This window comes from Mustela nivalis (assembly GCF_964662115.1).
Source record: "Mustela nivalis genome assembly, chromosome: 6".
In the NCBI taxonomy this organism is placed as follows: domain Eukaryota; kingdom Metazoa; phylum Chordata; class Mammalia; order Carnivora; family Mustelidae; genus Mustela; species Mustela nivalis.
The window spans coordinates 7,107,828-7,126,102 of NC_139025.1; positions in this window are offsets into that span (position 1 = coordinate 7,107,828).

Sequence of the window (18,275 nt, forward strand, 5' to 3'; positions counted from 1 at the left end):
ATCTACTTTCATTTTTATGAGATTTTGTTTCATGTGTTTTGAAGCTCTGTTATTAGGATCATATACAATATTGAGGAAATTAAAAAGCCACACTTTTTAAGTGAAGTTAAACCTTAAATTCTATCACCAGTACTAATACTAAATACTATCATCAATACCCAATATCCTTTTACGTGACCAGAAACATATATTTGTGGCAAATATAGCAGACCAATGATAAATGTCAGTACTACATAACAAGTTTATGAAGTAAAACATTGAAATCTCAATATATAAATGAGTAAACATGAAAGGCCATTCCCCAAAGAGGAAATTTATCTTATAAAAGAAGCAAAAGGATAAATGTTAAGCTTTTCCAGTAACCAAAAAAAATACAAAGTAAAATAACTATACTTTTTTTTTTCTATTAATTGACTAATTTTTTAAATTTTACTGCTGAATGGTGGGAAAGATAGAGTATAATTATATTCTCACACAATGATTGTGACACTGATAAATGATTTTAATAATGTATAAATAAATGAAGTCTAAAAAGTGAGCCATATTAAGAACAAGAAGAAAATCTTATTTATTTATTCATTCAACATCTTTTTTGGGATCTATCACATATTAGGCACTGTGCTAAATGCTGAGGATACAACTCTGATTACAGAAACAATTTTTGTTCTCATGGAACTTAATAATACTTTTGGTGTATATCCTAAAGAAATAATATCCAAGTGGCTTATATTATATGAGTGAATACATTTATCATGTCACAAATAACTATCAAATTCATTAGAAACAAAACAACTGTTTATTAGCTAAGTGAACTATGGTATATCAATATTTTGAAATACTAGTAAAGTTATTAAATGTATTTATTCATTCACTAACTGAACGGATGTTCATTTTTCACTTGTTAAGTACCAGGCATTTCGCTAGGTATTTGGATATAATAGTACACAAGACAGAAAAAGTCCTTGTCCTGTTGGGACTTATATTCTAAAGTGGAATTTAATGTCATAGGATCTAACATTGCATAAAAAAGCAACATATGAAATAAGTTCTAGCACCATGGTTCTAATTTTCAGATGAAAACATGATTGGAAACAAAATATCTAGGTATGTTAGTATCTTTTTACAGTGTAACAAATTACTATAAACATAGTGGTTTAAAACATCACACACACTTATTGTCTCACTGGGTCTGCGGGTCCAGAGGCCAGGCACAGATTAGCTTGGTCTTCTGCAAGACTGCAATCTGGATGTTGGGTAGGGGTAGATTCTCATCTGGAGGTTCAACTGAAGAAAGACCTGCTTCAAAGTTCACTCAGATTATTGATTGATAGCATTCATTGCCCTGCTGCTGAAGGGTTCATAACTGGTTGTATCTTTAAAGCCAGCTAGGAGATAAAAACTCTAAAATAAGTTTTCTAGTAAAATCAAGTCTTATGTAATGTAGTGTGACAATAAGAATGACATCCCATCACCTTTGCCATATATTGTGATGTAATCATAGGTGTGACATCTCCTTGCCTTTACCATGTAATGTAACATAATTATGGGAGTGATACCACAGTGCCTTTGTCTTATCTATTGGTAAATAGCAAGCCTCAAATCCTGTACATACTTGACAAACAGAGGGAATTGTACAAGATGTGAACCAAAGGCAGGGTTATGGAGACCACCTTACAATCTGTCCACCATACCAAATAACTACACTGTTGTTAGGGTGGGGACATTACAGGGGACTTTCCTGTTTCTTCTTTTTAACTATTTATCTTAAGGTTTCTATGCCTTTTATAACTGAACATATTTTAATTTTCAAATACCATAGTTAGCCATCTACTCCCTAATCTACCTATTTTAAACCTATCTTTTTTCAAGCATGCAGTAATTTTTAAAGGGTAAATGACCATTTATCCTTGAACTTTAATAATTTGTCCATTATATCAGCAGTTCTCTTTTATGTTTCATTGCAAAAACATATTATTTCTGTTCTACTCTAGTATTATTCTCTGAGCTCACCTTGGAAAATGAAAATGACCACTACTGAAAATTTCTTTAAAAAAAACCTATTATTATATTATTTATTATTGTGTTTCATTGTTTTTTAATTATAAAAGCTATACACATTTATTATGAATATTTTAATAAATATAGAGAAGCAATAAGTTAATTAAAACCACCCATAGTTATACCAACCAGAAATTTTGCTATTGCTTCTATTTTGATACATATTCCCCTAGTCTTTCATTTGAATATGTTATTATTTTGGTGCATATTCTTTTAGTATTTTGGCTGAATATTTGAGTACATGTACACATATACACTGGATGTACTCATTATCTTTTGTAAACTAGTTTTGAAATTTTGATAATACATTGTGAACATTTTCCTGGGTTGTTAGTCACCACTATTGATAATTTCTTATCTAAGGTTATTGGTTTTCTTACGGTGACTTATAGCCTACCACATGTCTGGCACCTAAATGCACAGAGAGACAGCATGGCAAAGACAATAGTCTCACCTGAGCATGCTTTCCCCTGGTGAGAAGCAGAGGAGCTTTTTACCAGGATGTGCCAAGAAGGAGCTGTACCAGAACAGAAGGATCTGGGTACCAGGGAGCAGGCGTGATCAGACAGTGGCTAACAGTGAAGCCACATAATCCTTCACCTTTCCTCCTTGACTAAGACCCGAAGAATGAATGAAAAGTGGGCCTATCTAAATCCTGATGATTAAATTACACTCGGTAGACATTGGGGGTGTGGTAATTGTTGTCATTTTTACAATATTGTGATATTAATCTTATGGAATATGGAATCTCCAAATAGCCCATGACATAAAGAGACCTTTATGGCTCCGAAGGAGCTATTATATTTTATTATCTCACGAATCTTCAGATTTAAAGAGTCCTCAATGAGACCTTGACATAATTAAGCCTAATGAGTCCAAAGGAGTTACAATGGTCTATTGTGTCAATAATTTAGACATGACAGGTCTTTGTTGCAAGGAGGCCTTGGCACGCCAGAGTAGCCTTGGGTTGTATAGGTAGGACTGACAGAGGAGTTAGTGAACTGAAGTTGTTTGGAAAGGGCTTCAGACATCAGACACAGCTTCACATTTTCAAATAAAGATTTTCTCACTTTGAATCTGTCCTTTAATGTTACCTGGGGCATCAGTTCATTCATTCTTTCTTGCACAACATTTGTGTCTGCTTACTCATTCATGTGCTATGGTAGGCATCCGGCGGCAAAGCTTAAGAAAAGACACAGCCCCTTCTTTCAAAGAGTTTACCATCTAATGGTTTTGAGAAGTTTACATTCTAGAACAGTGGTGAAAATCCATGACACATAGGGTAGCTATGTGGGTTTTTTTTTATTTAATAAAGCTTTATTGGAAGGCAACCGTAATCTTCTATTTATGTTCTGTCTGTGACTGCCTTTGCATAGTGGTAGAGTTGGGCAGTTGTGACAGAGGCTGGTCTGCAAAGATGAAAATATTCACTATCTGGCCCTTTAAGACTAAGTTTGCCAACCTTTGACCCAGAATTGGAAATGTCTTGGAGTTACCTCAGTAGACCCCACATAGGTATGAATTAACATTTTCAGTTCACATAGCTTTGGTGTAATTCAGGGAAGATGTTTTATTTTGTCCTTGTTGCAGAGTTATTCTAATTTGACATGAATTGTATATGGTTGTAGCTAATTCTTCAAACCTTTATTTGGTGCTACGCTGTATTAGCTCTTATGATCCTCTCTTGATATAATTCCTGGAATACAGAAGATGCTTAATTCATGTTTATCAAACATGGATCTTGTTTGTTTACACCACAGAGGACAGCATGGTGGTTTTATTTATTTATTTTTTAAAGATTTTATGTATTTATTTGACAAAGAGAGACACAGTGAGAGAGGGAACATAAGCAGGGGGAACAGCAGAGGGAGAGGCAGAAGCAGGTTTCCTGCGGAGCAGGGAGCCCAGTGTGGAGCTCGATCCCAGGACCGTGGGATCATGACCTGAGCTGAAGGCAGATGCCCAAAGACTGAGCCACCAGGGTGCCCCAGCATGGTGGTTTTAAAGATGTGTTCTTGAGTTTCTTGATATTCTTCCCCTGAAGGGGTGAGTATTTTCCCTTCCTTTGTGTACAGGCTAGGCTGTGACTCCTTTCTAGGAAACAGAATGCATCAGACATGATGGGATGTCATAAAGTTATAAAAAGGCTACTGCTTACACCTTAGGTTCTCTCTCCCTTTCTCTCCTTCCTTGTTATAGGAGAGGCCACCTGCTATAGAACAGGTAGTCCAAGTGGCAGGGAAGCCACCCACTGTGTTGTAAGGACACTGAGGTAGTTGACAAAAAGGCACGTGGGAGAAACTGAGTCTTACCTACAACTACATAAGTGTAATTGGAAGTGGACCTTCTGAGGCCTCCCAGTAGCCCATGAGTTTGCTTGGAAATGAATCCTATCCCACTCACATTGAAGGGACCACAGCCCTAGGTGACCCTTACCTGAAACCTCACGAGAGATCCCAAGTCAGAACCTCCCAGCTACCTCCCAGAACCACCCCTGGCTCCCTGAACCACAGAAACTTTGAGGTAATAAACATTTGGTGTTCTAAGTCACCAAATTTGGAATAAATAACTAATAGAAGAGCCAGTTGACCAATAGGGTATAAGAGACAGTATTTATTTTATCTCGTTCCTACATCTTCATGCCTAATGCCCCTGCAAGACCCACTGATCCCTCAGTCAAGGTCCTGGGATAGTTCAGAATCTTTCTTCCTGCATACACAGATGCCAATAACCTCTCCATTGCCATGCGGTCTTTCTTTAAGGCTGAACGGGCTGATCTAGAAACAATTCAGGCATATATTCCTTTCGGCCTCATATAATTTTGGTTTAGCAGTGCCATCTTGGAGATTCCCATGGTTTGTTGTTTCTTTCCTTTAAAGAGGGAAAGAGTTCTCCTTAACCAGAGTTAGAATTGTTTCATAACACTGATAAATAGGATTGTAGTTCACAATGTTGATAAATTTTTCATTTGACTTATTTCTAGCTATTTTGTATCACCTTTGCATTTCATCCTCATAGCAAAGATGCCAGTTGCATACCATTATGGGGGGGGGGGTGTCACTCAGAGTAATAGCCAAGCATGTTCATGTTTGGTAACTAACAACTAGTGATGCCTTTTTTTTTTTTTTTAAACCTTGTTGTGACTGTGTCCAAATGGAGTGGCTCATGGAGTGGTTAGCACGTTGCCATGCTGCTTCTCTCTGAAAACTTTGGTCAAAACACCAACTGGCAACTCCAAACTATGTCTTCTGGAAGACTAATAGGAATTTAGTGTCAACAGAAATGTCGATAGAAATCCCTCCTCACACAGTGCCATAAGATGATGTTCCTGAATCCCAGAATTTCATATTGTGCAGTTCTGGGACCCTCATTACCAAATCTTAACACAAAGCAGACTGCACCAAACCAGACATACAAGCAAAATTCAATGAAAACACGAGGGCAGGTAAATGCAATGCTATGTCCTGCATTGGCTCTGGGGGTAAAAAAAGGATATTGGCAGAAAAATTAGTGAAATTTGAATTAAACATGGAATTTAATGAATAGTAATGTGCCAATGTTGGTTTCTTGGTTATGGAAAAGGTATCCTGGTAATACAAGATCCCAAATGTAGGGAAAACTGGGTGAAGTGTCCATGGGATCTCTACGTATCATCTGGCAACTTTTCTACAAATCTACACACACACACACACACACACACACACACACACACACACCTCTCATGAGCAGATTTATTCTGTAGTCAGGACCTGAAGAAGGTTTCAAGCAAAGGGCTATGCCATGTGAGTGAGGAGGATGTTGACAGGCAGAAGAAGTGGGTGTAGAGACATTCCAGAATAAAGTAACAGAATATGGAATGTTTAGGAGCAGGCTACCACTACCAGCTCCTGTGACTGGTGAGGCTGCTGGTGTGACCAAACCATGCCATGATATACACCGGGTGGTATTGGGGGAACACTGAGCAAAGGAAGAAAGCATGGCTGGGCTTTGAATGGCACAACTAAGTTATAGTATTATATATCATAATATTTAGTATCACTAGTTATTACTAATTATAATAATATATAGAATATATAATAATATAGTAATTATATTACTAATTAGTATTACTAATTAGTATTATAGTATTATAATATTATTGGCAGGATGCGCTCACCGTGGGGGGATATGACATAATCATAATCATTCTTTGTAAATACAAAGAATAAATATAATATTTTCTAGGATGCATTTCTGTGCTACCCTCCCCAACACACAGACAATTCACCCATATGCATTCTCCTTGGGGAACTTCCAATTACCTTTCAAGTCTGATTCAGGGGGGCTTACTCTGGCCCCTGCAGGTGAGATGAGCGTGCTGTCAGCATCCTCTCTCAGTGCATATATTATTTGTTCAAATGATATCCCCTCTTCTTTGCATAGTGTTTTCAGGAGTTAGATGCCCGTCTTTTTGGTCTGGGCATCCTCAGAACCAAGGGCATGGGTGCCCAGTACTTTTGTAGAAGGAATGAATTCTGTTGAAGGAATGGTAAATGTAGGGGTGCTTCAGGGCAAACCAAGTTACTGTGACCTACTTTTGCATAGAATTAAGGGATATTCCTGGCTCTCAGTGGATAAGAATTATTAATTAAAATAAACAGAAGAGGGCCCAAGTTCAACTTACGAGGGCTTTTGGAAAAGCTTCCGGGGTTATAAGAAGATGAGGGAGCGGCAGAAATGGGTGTTGGTGCTTTCAGGGAAATGGGGAAGGTGAGCCCCTGGTGAGTCTGGACAGGTTTTCCGGTTGCTCACCTGCATGGCACCGTCAGCCCTCCTTCAGTCGCTGAGAAGGGCTCTGTGCAGGTGCCTGTCCACAGCCCTCATTTAGAAGATCAATGTCTTCAACTTTCTCCCGTGCTCTAAGATACCAGACAGCCCACAGGTGGCAATTCACAAGGACATGTGCTGACTCCACCCAAAATTCAGCTCTTTGAAAAGTTTGCCTTAAGAATTGAGACATCCCTTTTCTCTTCCCAAAGCATGTGTATCTTTTCAGGGTTCAAAGAGGCCTGAAAAAAATGTCCTCATTTTCCTTGACAGACGATGTGCTGTGTTCTCCAGGTTGCTGATCAGCAAATCGGAACAGACGGTTCTTCCTTTTTATCCCTCCTCGTTACCCCAATGTGGCTTTTTGGTCTCTCTCCAAACGAAGCCCTCGGTGAGACACTGCGAGATGAAAGGAATGGTGTTCGAACTCCCCATCACTGAGCCTATCAAGGATCTAACATTTTGATAGATAACTTTACTGTGTCAGGAACATGTGTATTTAAAAACCCTCTGAAATTTGGAGTGAATATATCTGAAAGATGCATCTGATTTTCCCCTTGCAAGGAAAGAAAGAGCAAGGTCGGGCCCTGCTTTCCAGCATTCTCAAACATGACTCCCAGGTTTATTTTTCTGACATCTCAGTGTGCAGGTGGCAGGTTTGGTGTTGGAGAAAGAGATCTTTGAAGCTCCTCCTCTTTTTCTCTTTTTTAATGTAGTAGTCCCCTTTGCCCCATGCTTTCTTTATCCAAAGCACAAATTAATATTTCTCTGTTGGAGAAGTGGTAGACCAGGGAGCTTATAGAAAATTACTGACCTCAGAAGCACTAGAAGTCTATAGATGACATTAGATGTGAGGATTTCCAAGGACAGATCCAGGCAGAGATGGTGGCCTCTGACCATCACAGCCTACAAAGACTGGGATGAATCCTACCTCTCCAGAGGGGCTGCCGCTGCATGGTAAGGCACTGCCTGCATTGTCCGTAGCTTCTTTCTAAGGGATGTTCCCTTTTGCAGACCATCACCTGGCAGTTCATGAGTATCATAGGGCCCTGATCAGTGCTGAACATAAAAACATGTTCTTGGACACTCAGAGTCCAGCCTGCAAAGCTGGGAGCCTGTGGAAACCGGAGAAAGTATTTTGAGGTACTCAAGGAAGAATACAATCTGAAGTCAGACAAATTTTCCAATCCTGTAACCTGCTTACCAACTGCATGGCACTAGGCTAGTCATCTGAATGATGTGAACCTCAGTTGCTCCTCATCTGTAAAGTATCTGTGAACTCTTGTAGGAAAGCTGGAAACATTAAAGGAGAAAAAGTGCTTATCACAGGGCCAGGCAAATCCCAAGAATGCATTAGACACTACCTCCTGCCATTATCATCACTGTCATTGACAACCACTGACTCAGAGATGGGGTAGCGTTTCCCCCATGGCCTGTGGCTCTCTGTGGGAATGTCCAGAGCTGTCGTCCTTCCATTCCTCCTTGCTTCCTATTAAATCCCCTTTGACATCCTGAATATGTCCTGTCAGAAAACTCAGAACTGAACAAATTTTAGTTTTGCTACTTCTTCTGAAAGGGCAACCCAAACACAGCTTACCATTCTACCCATGCATTGCTGTTTGGACAGTCTGCACCCCATGCCATTTTCTGTTCTGAACATAACTTTATTTTCCCCCATTGAAAGATGCAGCAAAACCCCTCTTTGTGCCGGGGCCATTAAGACTGCCCATTCTTAAATTAGCTCAGCAAAAGGAAAAAAAAAAAAGAAGAAGTGCATTTTATAGTCAAGCCAGCAGTAATTGGACACTGTGACTATGAGTGGCCCTTGCGGAGTTTGGACGCGGGCCAAATGTACCTTCTGTCTGTCTCTGACACAGGCAGACAATAGCGGTATTATTTACTGCACTGGCTCTGTATAATTCCAAAGGCCAGCTGCGAGAACAAAAGAATCACTAACACTTTGCCCAGCCCTAGACTCAACTGGAGGCTCTATCTATGTTTCGTAAATAATTCACCCCTTTACCCCAAGGGTTGGGTCATCTATTCTTCACGTCTTTCTTTTTGTACTGACCATGGCTGCAGGGAAAAAGATGTATCACTCCTCTGAGTTCTTGGAGGGGAACGGAGCGAAGAGAGAAATGGCCAACAATTCTTTGTTTTCACACCTTGGTGCTGCAGAGACACCATCACAGACCAGCAGTGAGGATGGTGGCAGAGCCAGTGTCTCGAAAAATGTTGGCAGGGCTAGCCTCCCCTGGGAAGTTGTGCTTCCAGGGAATGCCATCCTGACTCTTGTTCACAGAGTTTCCAAAGGAGCTTGGTGTTTGCAAGGCGACCTTCTCAGGATATATGCCACACTTTTCAGGATATAGCCCTCATGTTAGGATGTCAGGTGGACGGTCTCTATTGCAATTCACTTGGCTTTAGCTTTCACCCAGAATCTGGGAAAATGGACCACACTGGGTGGGATGTCCAATTGCAATCCCTACTAACAAGGCATTTACCAGGAAATGGCCTCATTGGTCATTGCACATGCAGTCTGTGCCTAGTGGTGGAGAGTCCAAGACTTCTGACCCAGATCTGGGCTATGAAGTCACCAGTCCAACCTGACCCATGCCTGCAGCCCACAGACAGGGTAGTTTCCAGTCTTCTAAATCTGTCCACAGTGATCCATGGGTCCTTAGAAACTTCTCCCACAAGCTGTGTTTTCTGACCAGTTCTGGGATCTTTAGCATCAGGCTCTGTGCCCAGACTTTAGATCTGGGCCTCTCATGGGCTTTGGGATCTGCTGACTGTTACTGCTTTTCCTGCAATGGAGGGAGCCCCCCATTCAGAATCAGCCCCATGTCTCCCTGCATGGCATCTGTCCCCTGCTGCTTGGCCAATGCCTGGCCTAAAGAAATGCAGACATGGGATGCTATCTAGCCACAGTGAAGCAAACCCCCTGGGTCCTACAGGTTCTAGAATTTACACTAAGAGCAGTCCCAAGTCAGTCATGATCTCAGACTTAACCATCACACAGAGGTTCATCATGGCTCATCAACTAATGGTTCATAAACTTCTGCCAACTTTTTCTCAGTTGCTTCTTATTCTATGACAGAGTAGGAAAGCCTTGTCTTTGACATTTTAGAGGTAAATGTAAGTGAGTTCTCAAATTCAGTTAAAAATGGAGTAAAACCAAACCTAAGGTTTCAGTGCTCTAGGCCCAAGGGTCTTTTAATACTCCATGGAGTCAAGTGAAGGGGAGGGGGACTAGAATCATATTAACCATAGTGCTTGGTGGGTCTGATTCTATCCTTAACCAACATCATGCTGAGCCCTTGAATACTCTTTCTGGGGACAGTATTCTCTGGAGAAGACTGGGCCCCATCTCACTTCTGTGATGGCAATACTGTGCTTTTCCTCACTCACCATTGTATCTCCTGAGCCTTACCCAGACCTTGATATAGACCAGTTGCTGAATGAATGAATGGATGGGTGAATGAATGAATGAGTGAAAGCAAGGACAGACAAATGGGTGGAACAAGCTGTACATATTCTGCAAGTGCTGCAGGTGTCGTGTTCATTTTTGGATTGTGCTTGACACTGGAATCCGATCTGCCCCTTCCTCGGTGTCCTCTTTCTGTGTCTTGGGTCCCTTGCATTCTCCCCTATCTAGGCCCATCCCCTTAGGTCTGAAAGAACCCTGCTCCCATTGGAGAGGGAGACTTCCTTTCCTTTTCTTAGCCTCACTGCTACCCAGTACCCACCAGGTACTGGGATGAATCCTTGTAGGGCCATTCTGTCCTTTCCCCTTTGGGTGGTCTCCTCCTGAGGTGGGTGTGCATGGGCTAGAGACTAAGAAGCAGGAGGTTCTTCTTCCTGACTCCTTGACTTGATCCATCATCTTCCACCAAGAGACACACTTAGACTCACTCTGTGGGTGATGAACCAGATTCCTGGACTCTTCTCAAAGAATCTCAGAATGAGCAGGACTTCAGGGACCCCATCATGTTCCTTATGTTTCCCACCAAGAGAACCAGAGGTCAGAGAAGGAACCAGTTTTGCCCAGGGTTCCTTGGCCATCAATGATAAACAGACTTGAAACCACAATTTCTGAGCCCCTCAGACCATTCTCTTTGCCCATCAAACCACGTGCCACTTCTTCTTTGACGTTTGGCCTAGAAGCATCTTGACATTTCGAGCATGGGGATGAGGGCCATTGGAATGTCACCGCACCTACTCTGAGCAAAAGCCAATTTTCCTTTAGTTCAGTACTTGCAAATAGCAAAGTTAATTAATCCCTTGTAAATAAACATTTGCAAACTGCAGCTCAATATAGCACTGACCAGGAATGCTTCCAAATGTGTTCTGAGATTAGATGATAAAGGGACCAGAGCTGATCATGTGATGAGTCTCCAAGTCGGGCTCAATAATTTATTAATGTAATAGAAAAAAGAAAACACATTGGTTTGGGGGTTCATGAAGACACAGGTTTGGAGGCTAGCTCGGCCAATGACTCCCTGAGACTTCTGGCCACTCATAAATATCTTGAGCCTCTATCCCCCAGTGTAAAAAGCACTGAGGTTGCTGCTGTGGGCATTAGGCTAGCTCCTGAAAGTAGAAGTGCCTAGCATGAGCCTCACTAGCTGGAAAGCACTCCATAAATGGTTAGCTCTACCCTCCCTCTTCCCATCCACCTTCCCTGCTTTCCAGCATAGCTGGTGCCTTTAAATGCCACTGACCTCCAGGGACTCCAGGCTTTTAGAACCTCTTTGGTTAATGAAGGTGTTGGTCAGGATGTTTGAGCCAGGCCATTTCCAGCTCCTTCTAATTTTTGATGGGCTTACACAGGCCACTGATTTGGATCATCCACCTCCCCCTTTAATGAGCTTGTGTGCTCACAGTTAATGAACTAATTACTTCTGGGCAAAATCAGCATTAAGCTGCAAACCTGGTTTCTTCAGCCTCTGCCAGACCCGTTTTCTTTTGTCAAGTCAAAGAAAGTGTGGCAGTGTGGTGCCTTCGCCAGAGTCTGATGACAGCTCTTCACTGACCAGGAGATGTTCACATTGTCCTGCACTACTGGAATTAAAATATCTCACCCAATGAGCGACCCTGAACATGGCAAATACTTTCCCGGGATCCAGGAAGAGCCTGAACTGTGGGCTCCGGACTGACTGGAGGCTCTGAACCAGGGGCTCCGACCTGCAAGTCTGATTGCTCTCCCCATCAGAAATACAGCTCTTCTCAAAGGCTATAGATTTTCCCTCCAAAATGACTTGATTAATGGCAATAAAATGGAGGTGTGCCAAATGGCCTGTTTTAAATTCAGATGATGGTGAAGAGACCATCTCTGAGCATACGGAAGGGAGCTTTATGCACAAGGCATATCTTAATTGGAAGAAAAACCTTCTATACTTCAAAACATTTAAGCCATTTGCCTGGGGGAACACCTGTAAGTGATCTACTACAAGATTATTTGCTGTTAAGGACTGTGTTGATTCCTTCAGGACTCGTTTACAGAGAGGGCAGAACACAGACTTCAGAGTTGGTTGTCCTGGATGTGAACCCCAACTAGGCAAGTGTTTGCTGGAGAAGAGTGGAGAAGTCACTTCATCTCTCTTTGTCATAGTTTCCTCATTTGAGGGCGTGTGGAAGTAGATAGAGTCCAGTCACAAAAGGGTTGGTATAAGGTCTATATAGAAATAGGATAATATTTAATTACTCAACAAATATACTTCATACCATGGTTATTTTTGTTCAGGTCTCCATGTATCTTTTTATGTTTCTCAATCATCCTTGGAGTGAGTTGGGGACCTGCCCCAGAATTCCGGCAAATAGGTTGTGAAAGGAAGTAAGTTATCTCTCTCTTTCATTTCCTCTCAGGAACCTGACTGGTCCCCTTTTCCAGATGGTAGGTCTAAGATGGGGCATGGACATGGTCAGCCCAGGTCCCTGTGTCACTGTGGAGCCAAGTTGTGTAAGATTCCTAAGGCAGCTGTAACAAAGGACCACAGGCTGAGTGGCTAAAACAAGAGAAATTTCTTCTCTTATAGTTCTGGAGTCTGGAAGTCTGAAATCAAGGTGTCAGTAGGGCCATGCTCCTCTGGGACCCTTGGTAGACTCCTTCCTTGTCTATTCCCAGCCCTTACTGGTGGCCAGCCATCCTTGGTGTTCCTGAGCTTGTAGCTGGTGTCACTCCAGTGTCTCCCTCTGTAATCACATGGTGCTCTCCTCTTATTAATAAGAACTCCAGGTATGTTGGATTAGTGTCCATCCTAATGACCATATCTTAACTCGATTGTATTTGAAAAGACTCTGTTTCCATATAATACCTATTTCAGAGGTACCAGGGATAGGACTGGGACATACTTTTTGGGAGGTCACAACTTGATGCATAACACCTACTGGTCTGTGTTGAGAATACAACCTGAGTGAAATGTTAATCTCTGTCATATGAAGCCAATGAGTTGTGGCAGTTTGTTTGTAACCAAAATATAGTCTGGCCTATCCCTGTGAATATAAGTTGATTGATACCAACCTGAGGCCAGGGACTGCAGATAAGATTTAACAAGGTAGAAGCAGCCCCTGTCTTCTTGGAACTTACTGTCTAGGGTTGTGCCTGGCAAATAGAAAATCTTCAGTAAGTGGTAACAAAAAGATTTTTTTTTCTGGATGTTGAGATTCTGCTTATCCATTTAAAACTACAATGAGATATCACCTCACACATGGCTGAATGACTATCATCAAAAAGTCATGAGATAGTAATCCATTAAAATCCTGGAGGAAAACATAGGCAGTAACTTCTTCAACATTGGCCATGGCAACTTCTTTCATGTCACATCTCTAAAGGCAAGGGAAACAAAAACAAAAATGAATTACTGGGACTTTATCAAGATAAAAAGCTGCTGCACAACAAGGAAATGGTCAAGAAAACTAAGAGGCAACCCACAGAGTGGGAGAAGATATTTGCAAATAACATTACAGATAAAAGGCTGGTATCCAAGGTCTATTAAGAACTTATCAAACTCAACACTCAAAAAAACAAATAATCAAGTCAAAAAATGGGCAGAATACATGAACAGACACTTCTCCAAAGAAGACATGCAAAAGGCTAACAAACACATGAAAAACTGTTCAACATCATTAGCCATCAGGGAGATTCAGATCAAAGCCACATGGAGACACCACCTTACACCAGTTAGAATGGTACTGCATGGTGACATTTTGTAGTTACACTTGTGCAGCATAACAACATATAGAAATGTTGAATCACTATGCTGTACACTAGAAACTAATTTAACATTTTATGCCAACTATACTTCAGTGAAGAAAATATATGAACACATTTTATCGATGAATTTATGAAGATGAAAGGCATAATTAGTGAATAAAAACTCATATTATGAACTCAAAGCTTTATTCTAAGGCTTCTATGTAAATAATCTTTTGTAAAATTATTTAATATTCAATAACCTTTACTACATGTTTTTAATATTTAAAGAGTTTTAGTCTTACTTAAAAAATATAAGATTATAAATATGTACAGAGCTAATCAATAAATTTAAACTCTAGAAAAAAAAAATGGGCAGAAGACATGAACAGACACTTCTCCAAAGAAGACATGCAAATGGCTAACAGACACATGAAAAAATGTTCATCATCATTAGCCATCAGGGAAATTCAAATCAAAGCCACATGGAGATACCACCTTACACTAGTTAGGATGGCAAAAATTGACAAGGTAGGAAACAACAAATGTTGGAGAGGATGAGGAGGAAGGGGAACCCTCTCATGCTGTTGGTAGGAATGCAATTTGGTATAGTCATTTTGGAAAGCAGTATGGAAGTTCCTCAAAAAGTTAAAAATAGAGCTATCCTATGACCCAGCAATTGCACAACTGGGCATTTAGCTCAAAGATACAGATGTGGTGAAAAGAAGGGCACCCCAGTGTTCATAGAAGCAGTGTCCACAATAGCCAAACTGTGGAAGGAGCCAAGATGCCCTTCAACAGACAAATGGATAAAGAAGATGTGGTCCATATATATAATGGACTAGTACTCAGTCATCAGAAAGGATGAATATCCAATTTTTGTATCAACATGGATGGAACTGGAGGGGATTATGCTGAGTGAAATAAGTCAAACAGAGAAAGATAATTATCATATGGTTTCACTCATATGTGGAACATAAGGAATAGCACAGAGGACATTAGGAGAAGGAAGAGAAAATGGAACAGGTTGGGGGAATCAGAGGGATGAACCATGAGAGACCATGGACTCCAGGGAACAAACTGAGGGTTTTAGAGGGGAAGGAGATAGAGGGATGGTTAGCCCAGTGATGGGTATTAAGGAAGGCGCGTGTTGTAACGAGCACTGGGTGTTCATGGAACACTACATCAAAAACCAATGATGTATTGTATGGTGCTAATATAACATTAAAAAAAAAGAGAGAGAGAGAAAGAGAGAGACAAGAGGAAGTAACTTCTGGTGAGCCTGGAAAAGGAGCTCCCATGCACTGTTGGTGGGAATGCACACTGGTGTAACCACTGTGGACAACAGTATGAAGGTTCCTTAAAAAATTGAGATTAGCACAACCCTATGATCCGGTAATCCCACTTCTGGGTATATACTGAAGGAAACAAAACTTCTATTGTGAAGATGTATCTGCATACTCACGTTCACTGCAGCATGATTTACAATAGGCAAGGCATGGCAGTGACCTAAGTGTCCATTGATGGATATATATATACATATAATATCAATTAATAATTTAACCATGCAACAAATATATTACATAATAATAATTACTATTATAATATCCCATTATATATAGTATATATTATATGTGAATACATGTTATATATAAAATATGTATTAATACATAGAATGAAATATTTAGCCATAACAAGGAAGAAAATCCTGCCATTTGTGACCACGTATGTGGAACTTGAGAGCATTATGCTAAGTGAAGTTAGTCACACAGAGAAAGGTAAATACGGTATGATTTCACTTATACATGAAACCTAAAACAAAACAAAACAAAAAAAACCCTTCCTCCCCCAAATGAAGTCATAGATCCAGAGAATAGATTGATGGTGGCCAGAGTGGGTGTGGGGTGGGGAAAATGGGTGAAAAGCTACAAACTTCCAGTTATAAGGTAAATAAGATCTGGGATCATAATATATAGCATGGTAAACATAGTTTACAATACTATATTGTGTATTTGGAAGTTTCTGGTAGAGTCCATCTTTAATGCATTACAGGAAAATATTTTAACTGTGTGAGGTGAACGGTGTTAATGAAACCTATGAAAGCAATCATTTCACAAAAGTGCATATATCAGGGCTCCTGTGTGGCTCAGTCAGTTAAGCGTCTGCCTTTGGCTCAGAACATGATCCCAGGGTTCTGGGATGGAGCCCAATATCACCACTCAGTGGTGAGTCTTCTTCTCCCTCTCTCTGTGATTTCTCTCACTTTTGCTTTCTCTCAAATAAATAAATAACATCTTAAAAATGCATATATCAAATCATTACGTTGTCTACCTTAAACCAATACAATATTATGTGTCAATTAATTAAAAAAGAAAACCTGATTATCAAGATGAAAGCAATAAGATTCCTCTCTTAGAGATCTCATTATGAGGTCTATCGTATAGCAAGACACTTGATTGATTTGGTATGTGAATGGTTGTTTTGGCACAGAGACGTGAGTCTTCAACTATCCCAGGCATGGAATGTAGGGTGTGAGGGCGTGGAAGGGTGGGAAGCCATGACACAAAGGCCACTGTGTCCCAAGGAACACCCTTGAACCATTGAATGAACAGTGTGGACAGGTCCATCTTTGGTAGGAAGGAGAAAGTTTGCCCATACTGTTACCCATACTCTTGCAACAACCGCTTAACTGGTCACCTGCTTTGAACATTATCTCTCTTTGGTCTTCATACTGCAGGGATTATTCTATGACTCAGTCTTTCAGAGCCACACCCCTTTTTTTTTTTTTTTTTTTTTTTTTTTTTTTTTTTTTAATTTATTTTTTTTTTTCAGCATAACAGTATTCATTATTTTTCACCACACCCAGTGCTCCATGCAATTCGTGCCCTTTATAATACCCACCACCTAGTACCCCAACCTCCCAACCCCACCCCTTCAAAACCCTCAGATTGTTTTTCAGAGTCCATAGTCTCTCAAATACCCAACTTTTGTAGCAGCATGGACGGGACTGGAAGAGATTATTATGCTGAGTGAAATAAGTCAAGCAGAGAGAGTCAATTATCATATGGTTTCACTTATTTGTGGAGCATAACAAATAGCATGGAGCCACACCCCTTTTAACAACTTCTAAGACTTTCCCACAGGCCATGGAATAGAAGTCCAGCTCCTTGAATTCCCCTGCAGGTTCAGTTCAAGTACTGATCCCCCATGGGACCTTTGCTGGTCCCTTAATTGGGATTTAGCATTGCTCTCTTCTGTACACATTCGGTCTTATATAATTATGAGTTACATATGTCTATACATGTCAAAATGAAGTAATTCAGTACATACTGAGTGTTGCCTTGTACCAAATCCTGGGCATAACAAATCAGGTTTTTAAAAATATTTCCCCTCCCCTGGGCTTTCTTCCATACCAATTCCTCTGTGTGAAATGCCCTTTTCCTGTCTCTTTTACATTCTTCCGTGTCCTCATTATCTCCAGGAGGAAGCCCTCCTCAACCCCTTGAGTATATGTCAGGATCACGCCACGTATTTCCCCCCTGTATTAATTCCTTATTGCAGCTGTCACAAATTACCACCAACTTGGTGGCTTGAAACGTAACATACATCAATAACTAATGATGTATTGTAAGGTGACTAACATAGCACAATAAAAAAAAGAAATGAAACATAACACATTTATTATCTTTATAGTTTTGGAGGTCAGAAGTACAAAATGGGCCCTAGGGTGCTAAAATCAAGCTGTTAAGAGGGAGAGCTGTGTTTCTTCTGGAAGCTCTAGGAGACAAGCTGTTCTTTGCCTTGTCCAGCTTCTAGAGACCTCCTGCACTCCTTGGCTCATGACTGCCTCAGTTCAACCTCTGCTTCTGAGGTCAAGTCTTCTTTTCTGACTTTCCTTTCTCCCTTTTCTAACGGCTCTCATGACCACATTGGCCCCACCCAGATGATCCAAGACCACTTCCCCATCTCAATATCTTTAACCTAGTCACATCTGAAAAGTCCCTTTTGCCTTGTGTGTTACTGTATTCACAAGTTCCAGGAATTAGTATATGGATATCTTTAAGATTTCATCATACTGTGTTGTGATTTTGGGGGGCTTTCTTCCTATGGACTCCTAAAATCCTGTTGGTTGGCACAATATGTGATTCATCTTCTCATCTCCTTCAGAGCCTATACTAGCTCTTGTCATAGACAAGGTCCCCATAAATGTTTGATG